Here is a 10,764-nt window from a genome sequence, read left to right on the forward strand (position 1 = left end):
CCCTCCCTTCCCTCCCTTCTCCCTCCCATCCTCCTTCCTTCCTTCCTTCCTTCCTTCCTTCCTTCCTTCCTTCCTTCCTTCCTTCCTTCCTTCCTTCCTTCCTTCCTTCCTTCCTTCCTTCCTTCTTCCTTCCTTCCTTCCTTCCTTCCTTCCTTCCTTCCTTCCTTCCTTCCTTTCTTTCTTTTCTTCTTTCTTCTTCTTTCTTCTTTCTTTTCTTCTTTCTTTCTTTCTTTCTTTCTTTTCTTCTTTCTTTCTTTCTTTTCTTCTTTCTTTCTTTCCTTCCTTCCTCCTTCCTTCCTTCTTTCTTTCTTTCTTTCTTTTCTTCTCTTCTTTCTTTCTTTCTTTCTTTCTTTCTTTCTTTCTTTCTTTCTTTCTTTCTTTCTCTCTCTCTCTCTCTCTCTCTCTTTCTTTCTTTCTCTCTCTTTCTTTCCTCTCTGTCTCTCTTCCTTTCTTTCTTTTCTTCTCCACACATAAAATAAACACACATATCTGTGTGTATTTATGTATGTGTGTATACATCTCACGGTTGGTTGTGTCCTTTGTTCTGAAAGAAGACCAAAATGACATCACTCTTCTACAGTCAAGTTAATGTATGGGACTGTGGCTCTCAGACCAATAGGAGATCCCTAAATGCTATGCCGCAGGTCACACACAGAGTCCCTGTGAACATTTGGGCGGCTTCTCTAACTTTGTGCATCTCCTGTTTGTTTGCTTTCTGAGCTAATTCAGTTTTGCTTTGCTCCTAGAGCACAGCACCTTCTCTGATGAGGGCCCACCATTGGAACTGAATTGCTTCCATTTGAATATCTCACTGTACCTAATATATGTATGTACACACACTTATAAGTATGTGTATGTATATGTACATACACATATATTAGGATATGGCTTAGCAAGAATTTGTTTTGCTCCACTATACATATTTGTTACATAAGGTTTGTTTTTGTTTCTTTTTTAATGGGGATAGAGCAGGAGGGAGAGAAGACTGATTTTCGTCAATTTTTAAAAATCAATTTGAATTAAAAAGAAAATTTAAAAAAATGGGAATCCTCCAAGGCTAAAGTAGAAGAAGCAGAAACAGTTTTGCACCCAGTCTGGCCAAATAAAGAGAAATACCCCAAACTGATGAAAGTTAAAAACAAATAAACAAAAACAGAAGTAAAAACATTTGGAGAAAACTCTTTTAACACCTGTTTGCTTCCAAACTGGTATTTTTTTTGGTAGACCAGCAGACTGCTACAGTGTATTTACGTCTTGTTGAATTTGGAAGTTTAAAGTTTCTAGGTCCTAGGATTGGAGCTGGAAGGAATCTTACAGGTCAGTGGATCCAATCCCCTCACTTTAACTGATGAGATCCTGTAGGTGACTTGTCCAAGTCACATAATGACAGGAACAGGGTCCCTGGATTCCAAATTCAGTGTTCCTTCTAAGGCACCAAGATTTAGAGATCTATAAATTATAAAGCTATAATAAAGACATTAAATGAGTAGCAGGTCTACTACTGGATTCCAAATCTGTCTGTGTGATCTGGAGTAGATTTCTCTTGTCCATCTTCTTTCCCTCCAGCGCTTCAGTTTCAATTTTTGTTAATATTTTAATAAATTTTAAATGATTTAAGTTCTTCAAGGTCTCTTTCAACTCGAATTCCCATAACTGCATAAGTAAAAAGTAAATATAATGTAAGTGACCCAATCAAAGCACCCTTTCATTTTCCATAATCTCTATTCTATTTGCAGGAGTAAATATAAGAGATTAGATAGGATAAAATGCCTCAGTACAATAGTTCCCTTATCCTGCCCTAAGTTAAAATACTTAATACACATAGTAAAATAAACTTATGGATTTAGGAGCACCTAGATTGCACAGTGGAAAGTGTTCTAGGCCTGGGTCTGGAAGATCCCACATTTAAATTTATCCTCAGACATTACTATCTAACCTGGGCAATTGAGAGAGCAGTCTATCGCTTGTCCCTTCTTGCCTCAGTTTCCTCCTCTGTAAAATGAGCTAGAGAAAGAAGTGGCAAGTCACTCCAATATTTTTGCCAAGAAAACACCAAATGGTGCTATACGGAGTCAGATATGACTGAACAACTAGATTTATTTTATTGATTTATTTTTGAAATCATTTTATTTTTTGAATAAGTGGCAGTGTTAGGTAGCCCTGGAGTACTAATTCTCCCCTGAGAGAGAGCATTGAGAGATGAGCCCCTCGCCCACTGCCTCTTGGCTAATCTACGTCAGAGGCTGAGGGTGAACCTCTATTTATCTAATGGCTGCCCTATCATATAGTAGCTTTCTCTGCTTAGAGAGTAGAAAAGTGGGTTTGGATTATTTGTATTGAGCTCACTGGGCTTCTGCAACAATTAACCTTAAGACAATCAGTTTAAAGAATTACATAACTTTCCAGAGGCTATAATGCAAAAGAACTTTGGACAGGAAGGTTGAATTATTCAGTGTCATTTCTGCTATGAGAGAGGGACCTTGGTACAGTACACTCTGGGTTCTCAAGGGTTAACAAAAGCTCCAGCAGACTCTACCAAATTTGAATATTTTCAGTATTCAGAGAGATTGGCTACTGCTTGAAAATATTCAAATCTGATAGAGCCTTCGCCACACCTCTAAAAGTTGCCCATTTAGTAACTAATCTTTTGAATGTAACGAGCTATGGGTTGGTCAAGAAATTGGAACCTTCTTGTGTGACCATGGGCAAGCCCTTTAATCTTGCTTTCTTGTAAAATGGAAATATTTATAAGAAATAATATCTGTACCTCAGAGAGTTATTGTAAATATCAAGTAAGGTAATGTATGTAAAATACTTTGCAAATCTTAAAGGGCTATGTGTCAGTTATTATCATTGTAGGACAAAACAGATAACTATTTAAAAATATTAATTATGTTAACTAAAATATAATTGTAGAACAGAAAAGATAAAAATGCAAAATGACATTGATTCTTTTGCGACTTAGAAAGATGGTGGATGAGTGGAAAAGGAGGCAGATTATGCTAAGAATCACACAGTTTTTAGAGTATCCATAGATATAAACTGTTGGTATCCTTAATTCCTGCCTTATTTGGTACAGATGCTATGGAAAGTGCATTTCTAACTGATATAAGCACTTCTAGCTTTCAGTGAAGACCAAATGGAAAGTATTTGTTTGGTTTGGATCAGTATCAATAGCGCATACTTTTCAAAACCAGTATGCTTTCTGTGGATAATGTTCTGTAGGGTAAGACAAAAATTATAAACAGAACCGTAGCTAGCAATCTGACCCCTGAGGCAAACACAATTCATCTTCATATATACTTTGAATTCCAGAAACTTTTTCTACTGCTGAAATTATATGTAGTCAATTCCATCTAAATTTTCCCTTGAGACAAAATCCATGTTGTCCCAGCCTAGTTAAAAGCTCTGGTTGAAAATATTATACACACAGGGCAGGTAGGTGGTGCAGTGGACAGAGCTATAGTTGTGAAGTCAAGAGGACCTGAGTTCAAATTTGACCTAGGACACTTAATACTTCCTAGCTGTATGACCTAGGCAAGTCATTTAACCCCAATTGTCTCAGGGGGAAAATACATATATGTACACCCATTCATATGAAGACATACATGTGTGTACACAGTTTTTTCAACCTGAGCTTTAATTTGGCTCCATATGTATATGTGTATATATATATATACACATATATATATATACACACATATATATATGTATAATTATGTTATACATATATAGTTATATATCTTTAAATATTTAAAAGGTTTTTTGTTTGTTTTTTTGTTGAGGCAATTGGGGTTAAATGACTTGCCCAGGGTCACAGAGCTAGGAAATGTTAAGTGTCTGAGGCCAAATTTGAACTCAGTTCTCCTGACTTCAGGGCTGGTGCTCTATCCACTGCCTCACCTAGCTGCCCCTAGATGGTTCCTTAAAAGCAAAAGAATAATTTTTAAATCATTCAACTTTGTTTTCACTTATATAAAGAAAAATGGATAGCTTTTGTTATTTTTTCTAATCAATAAATCATAATGGCAGAATTATAGAGGACTGGGGCCAATAATCTCTCTGCTATGCTTTTCATTTTATACTGCTGCAAGCCCACCTTTCTATCAAAACTCAGCTGTACTTGTTGTTTTGAGAAATGGATTCTATCCATAGTGATAAGAGTTCAGGCTTTGGATATTGAGCAACTAATTAGTTTTGAACCACTAGATCGTTCCTTCTCTTAGTCTTAATTTTCTTATCTGTAAAATGGGAGAATCACAAATGTGGAATTAGAATAGAATCCATAAGCATCAAATCCAACTTGCTCATTTTGCAGATGAGAAAATGGAAATGTAGAATGTTGAAAAGATTTGCGTTGCCTGAAATGGTATAAATCCAAGTATCTGATGTGGGATTTTCTCTATTTTCAGTTCAGTGCCCTAGGTTCCTTCTAGTTCTAACTCTTATATGTAGTTTTTATTGTGTGAGTGAATAAATGAAAACTTAATAATTTAGACTCATACAAAATTGTTCATAAAGCAGGGATCACTGTGTAAATGGCCAAATGTCATGTTTAACATTATTTGATATCATGGGGAAATGGACTCTCCCTGTGACCTTCTGTCCTCTCAAAATACAATTTAATTTTCAGTGGATAGATGCTGAATAATATTCTTATCCCCATTTATCACTTACTGCCTTTTATTCATTTTTATTTTCATTCCCTTTAATAGTCTGGATTTTGAATCTTGCCATTCACAATGCTCTATACCAATTATTTCATAGCAGGCAATTTTGTAAGCTTCCTAGACATCAAGTTGTTTTCATCAGCACAAGCACTACATAATTATACTTTTCTCCAGGAAGTTTGGTCTCTAGAATCATCAGTTAAGTATTTGGAGTCATCAGCATAACTGAATCCAGGTTTTTTGACCGGGCTGTTGTTTTAGCATGATTACAATAAAGAGGGGGTGAAGAGATAGTATCTACCTTTGCTTTATTATAGATGAGGCTCAATGTGGCGGATTTTTGAGACATAAAGATGCAGAAAAGAGAGCTTGGGTATTTAGAAAAATAATATTTCCACTTCACTATTTTGCATAGGCCCTCGCTTGACAAAGGTATGGTTTCTTTATGACCTTTCCAGACAGGACATTTTAATGCTGAAAAACTTTTAGAAAAGGATTTAAATCAACTGTTAAAATTATTAAAAGATACAAGAAGTAGGTATCTGGACATAATAGACCTGGAGTCAGGAATACTCATTTTCTGAGTTCAAATAATACTCATTTTCCTTAATTCAAATCTAGCCTCAGACACTTACTAGCCATGACCCAGGGCACATGTATTTGTCTGCCTCAGTTTTCTTATCTACAAAAGGAGCTGGAGAAGGAAATGGCAAACTACTCCAGTATCTTTGCTAAGAAAATCCCCAAATGGGGTTATGAAGGGTCAGACATGACTCAAAAAGAATGAATAATAACAATAAATGAAAAGATTTAAGATATTACTGCTGTTATAGGGCATTTTGGCACCTGAAAGAAACTGGAATATATATTTGAAGAAACAGCTTTCAGATGGGATTTTAGCAGTCTAGTATATAAAAACAATATATAAATATAAAGACTTAAAACATCTTATGAAAGATGTAGTATCACACCCTGTTGAGTTATGAATGGTGTAACAGTTTAAAAGGGTGAAGAAAGAATTTTTATTTATCAAAAACTCAGTAAATGTGAGTGTGAAGAAACAGCATCCAGGTCACCAAGTGAGATGTTGGGCCGAGATGATTTTAAGTTGAAAGAGCTACTAAATGCTGCATTAGTTCTAGTATAAAAGGAAGAGGATTTACCCAGTGGGAGAGTAGTAAGGATTAGAGTTTATATTCAAGAACTAGGAGGATACATTTTTTTTTTTTTTTTTTTACTTTCTTCCCTTTCCATTTTGGTCATGGCTGGTAATTATATTAATATTATTATATTATATTACACAGATTCCATTTTATATTGCATAAAGAGATTTTTAAGGGAGAGAGTTTGGAAGAAATTGACACTCCTTTTCATTTTCTGATCAACTGAAGGGTAGACTCCCCCCAGCGTGGGAGGGAGAACAGTTTTGTGGCTGTTAATCTGATCTCCGACTGGGAGATGGAGAAAGGCAGGCTCCTCCTTCCTGCGGGAGGTTTAGGGATGCTGGAGGTTGGCTGGACCAGCGGCCAAAGCCAATAGCTGTCTGAAGACTGGTCTCCAGTCTGAGGGAGACAAAGGGCCATCTGTGTCTCTGGACCAATAGGATAACTGGGGGTTTCTTTAGCTGGTGAGACTGAGCCAACAACAGAAGCCTGTTCTGAAGATTGAGTCCTGGTACCATCTGCTGGGGAATGTGCAGAACTGCAAAAGCATCCTCTGTGGGACCTGCCTCCTTGGAACATCTTCACAGAGAATGTTGCTCATTAGACCGTGCCCTTGTTTTCTAAGAGATATAAGATTTCTACATGTTATTATGTAATATATAATATTATTTATTATAGAAGAAATATAAGTTCATTTTCTCCCCCTTCCATGTTTCAGTAAAACGTTCCTTTTTTAATTTTATGAACTATAGGCTTGCAAAGGAAGGAGAGTTTAAAGGGAAGGGGGGATGATTGATAATATAACGGAGTGTGCTAGGGATTTTCCCATATTTTGAGAGAAGGTTACCGGCTGAAGAATTAAGAAAATCCTCCCAATGTGAACCTTTATAGCGTGAGAGTTATAGTAATTTTAAGGGCAATTGAAAAAATAAATCTCACTACCTGTTTCTTCTTTGAATTATTTCTCCTGAAATTGACTCACCTTTCACTTTTTAAAGGTTTTTCTCTTTTAAAAAATTATTTTATTTTCAATTCAGGGAACAAAACAAGCATTTTCATAACAGTATAACAAAAAAAGATGATTGCCTATGGAACTTCAAATCTATCCTGTACAACTTGCTGTTCCCTCCAAATATATAACAAAGTTATCGTGTGTATTTCTTTTCCCCTTTTTTTCTTCCTTCTCTCCCTTATCATTAGACACAAATAGGCATATATTTGTAAAATTATATACTTCTATTTATTAGTTCTTTGCAGATAGCATTTCTCTTCATATGTTCTTCATTTTTAATTTGTGTATTTATAATAGCCAAAATGACTTCGTAGCTGAGTTATTCTTCTTTTTTAACATTGATTTAAAATATTTTATTTTTTTAATTTATGGAATAAAACAAGCATTTCCATAACACAGTACAAAAAAAGATGATTGTCCATAGAACTGCAAATTTATCCTATACAACTTGTTATTCCCTCCAAATATATAACAAAATTATCATGTATATTTCTTTTCCCCATTTTTTCTTCCTTCTCCCCCTTACCATTAAACACAGACACATATATACTTCTATTTATGAGTTCTTTCTCTGTATGCAAACAGTGTCTCTTTATTTTTACTTTGTGTATTTATAATATTCAAAATGATTTAGTTGCTTGGTCATTTTTAAACATGAATTTTTAAAATTTTATTTTTAATTTATGGAATAAAAAATCTTTTCTATAACACAGTACAATAAAAAAGATGATTGCATATGAAATGGTAAATATACTATCAAATGTACAACAAAATTATCAGGTAAATTTTTTTTTCTTATCGACCCCCTGTCTTGGAGATGGTTACTATTAGACACACAGACATACACATAAAATTATTCCAGATATACTTCTATTTGTCAGTTCTATATAGATAGTGTTTTTCCTCATATGTTCTTTATAGTTAATTTGGGTATTTATAATAGTCAAAATAATTTATTCTCTCCAAGTCTTAAAGTTATTCTCAAAGAAATATTATTCTTACTTTGATTTACCTTTCTTATACAAAACTTTTGCTCGGTTCAATTCAGCCCTTGGGACTAGGAGTTTCCCAGAAGTGCAGAAACTAGGTACACACAAATTTACTTCCCAGCAATGACCATAAGGTTTCCTGTGGGTTAGAAGCTTGTTTATTTTCATTAAGATGCTTATGAATTCCTTATTTACAAAATGTCCACATTGCTTCCAAAAATCAATAAAAAATATTAGTAAGCACACAAGGGTGTGTTGAGCACTACAATATTAGACACAGGAGGATACATGAGAAAATTAAATGCTCCTTCCCATTTTCCATGTTCTGAAGGAGCTGCTTATCTAATAGGGGAGATTAAAAAAAGAATTAAGTAGGGCAATGAAAAACAATGCAAAATAGATAATTAGGTGCCAGATTATGATGTCTATAGGTCTGAAGGCTGCTCAGAAGGGATCATAAGTAAGTCACATAATACCAAGGACATTTATGGATAAATGACTGACTAGATGAAATTATCGAAGGACAAGTAAAAAAACAAAATACCTTTTATTACATTCCAGAGTATTACTGTGGAAGAGCCAGCAGATCTGTGTTCAAATCCCATCTCTCTAGTACTTTGCTTTTCTGTGTCTCAGTTTGGAGTGGATAGCCTGTGTAGTTTCTTCCCTATTTTTTTTTAATCTTATTTTTATTGATATCTTTTTTTATATTACTTTCATTTCCGGATGTATTATTTCCCCCTCCTTTGCTCAAAAGCAAAAACAATGAAAACAGAAAGGGAGGGGGGAAGCAATTTAATAAAATCAACCAACAATAACTTCTGCCTGATTATACATTGTACGGGTAATGCAGTGGATGTAGGGCTGGACCTGGAGTAGGGAAGTCTTAGATTCCCGAGTTCAAATCTGTTCTCCCAGACACTAGCTCTATGATCCTGAGCAAGTCGTTTAATCCTATTTGTCTCCGATTCCTCATTTGTAAAATGTGCTGCTAAATTACTCCAGTATCTTTGCCAAGAAAACCCCAAATGGGGCCATGAAGTGAAAGGGGCAAATTAGTTTTTAATCAAGATCTGGATATGCTAATAACAGAAACCCGCTTCCTCAAACCTATCCAGAGATTTGTATTGAAGTATATTGTATTGGTACCTCTGGTTATGATTGGAACCAATTCAGGTGGGAAAGGAATGAGTCATGTTGAGAGCTCTCTCTCTGTCTCTGTTTCTGTTTCTCTGTCTCTATCTCTCTGTATCCCTATTTCTCTGTCTCCATCTCTGTGTCTCTGTGTCCCTCTGTCTCTGTCTCTGTCTCTCTCTGTTTCTGTCTCTGTCTTTGTCTCTCTGTCTTTGTCTCTGTCTGTCTCTCTGTCTGTCTCTTTCTCTCTGTCTCTGTCTCTGTCTCTGTCTCTCTCTCTCTCTCTCTCTCTCTCTCTCTCTCTGCCTGTCTCTGTCTCTGTCTCTCTCTGTCTTTGCCTGTCTCTGTCTCTGTCTCTCTCTCCCTCTCTGTCTCTCTCTCTGTCTCTCTCTCTGTGTCTCTGTGTCTCTGTCTCTCTCTCCATCTCTCTGTCTCTGTCTCTCTGTCTCTGTCTCTCTCTCTCTTTCTCTCTCTCTGTCTCTGTTTCTCTCTCTCTGTCTCTGTCTCTTTCTCTCTGTCTCTCTCTCTCTCTCTCTCTGCCTGTCTCTGTCTTTGCCTGTCTCTGTCTCTGTCTCTCTCTCCCTCTCTCTGTCTCTCTATCTGTCTCTCTCTCTGTGTCTCTGTGTCTCTGTCTCTGTCTCTCTCTCCATCTCTCTGTCTCTGTCTCTCTTTCTCTGTCTCTGTCTCTCTCTCTCTTTCTCTCTCTGTCTCTTTCTCTCTGTCTCTGTTTCTCTCTCTCTCTCTCTCTCTCTCTCTGTCTCTCTCTGTCTCTGTCTCTGTATCTCTCTATCTCTGTGTCTGTCTCTGTCTCTCTGCTCTTTCTCTCAACAAATCTCCCAGGCTTAAAGAGACCCTTTCCCCAAAAATTATTAGAAAGAAAAACAATAGCTATTGATTCACACGCCCCATTTTTTATCTTAAAAAATCTTGGAGAGTGATTTATGTACCTATTGAAAACATCCTTAAGACAATATGGTGGAGAGACTCTTCTAAAAAGTTATTAGAAACAATCCACACCTTCAGCAAAGTTGCAGGATATAAAATAAACCCACATAAGCCATCAGTATTCTTATATATCACTAACAAAATCCAACAGTTAGAGTTACAAAGAGAAATTCCATTTAAAGTAACTTCTGATTGTATAAAATATTTAGGAATCTATCTGCCAAGGGAAAATCAGAAACTTTATGAGCAAAACAACAAAACACTTTCCACACAAATTAAGTCTGATCTAAACAACTGGAAAAATATTAAATGCTCTTGGATTGGGCGAGCAAATATAATAAAGATGACAATACTACCTAAATTAATCTATTTATTTAGCGCTATACCAATCAGACTCTGAAAAAACTATTTTAATGACCTAGAAAAAATAACAACAAAATTCATATGGAAAAACAAAAGGTCAAAAATTTCAAGGGAATTAATGAAAAAAAAATCAAATGAAGGTGGCCTAACTGTACCAGATCTAAAATTATATTATAAAGCAGCAGTTACTAAAACCATCTGGTATTGGCTAAGAAATGGACTAGTTGATCAATGGAACAGGTTAGGTTTATATAATCTAGCTTTAATAATCTAGTGTTTGAAAAACCCAAAGACCCCAGTTTTTAGGATAAGAATGCATTATTTGACAAAAATTGCTGGGAAAATTGGAAATTAGTATGGCAGAAACTAGGCTTTGACCCACACTTAACACTGTACACCAAGATAAGGTCAAAATGGGTTCATGATCTAGGCATAAAGAATGAGATGATAAATAAATTGGAAGAGCATGGGATAGTTTATCTCACAGA

Source organism: Antechinus flavipes, chromosome 5, assembly GCF_016432865.1.
Source record: "Antechinus flavipes isolate AdamAnt ecotype Samford, QLD, Australia chromosome 5, AdamAnt_v2, whole genome shotgun sequence".
Lineage (NCBI taxonomy): Eukaryota > Metazoa > Chordata > Mammalia > Dasyuromorphia > Dasyuridae > Antechinus > Antechinus flavipes.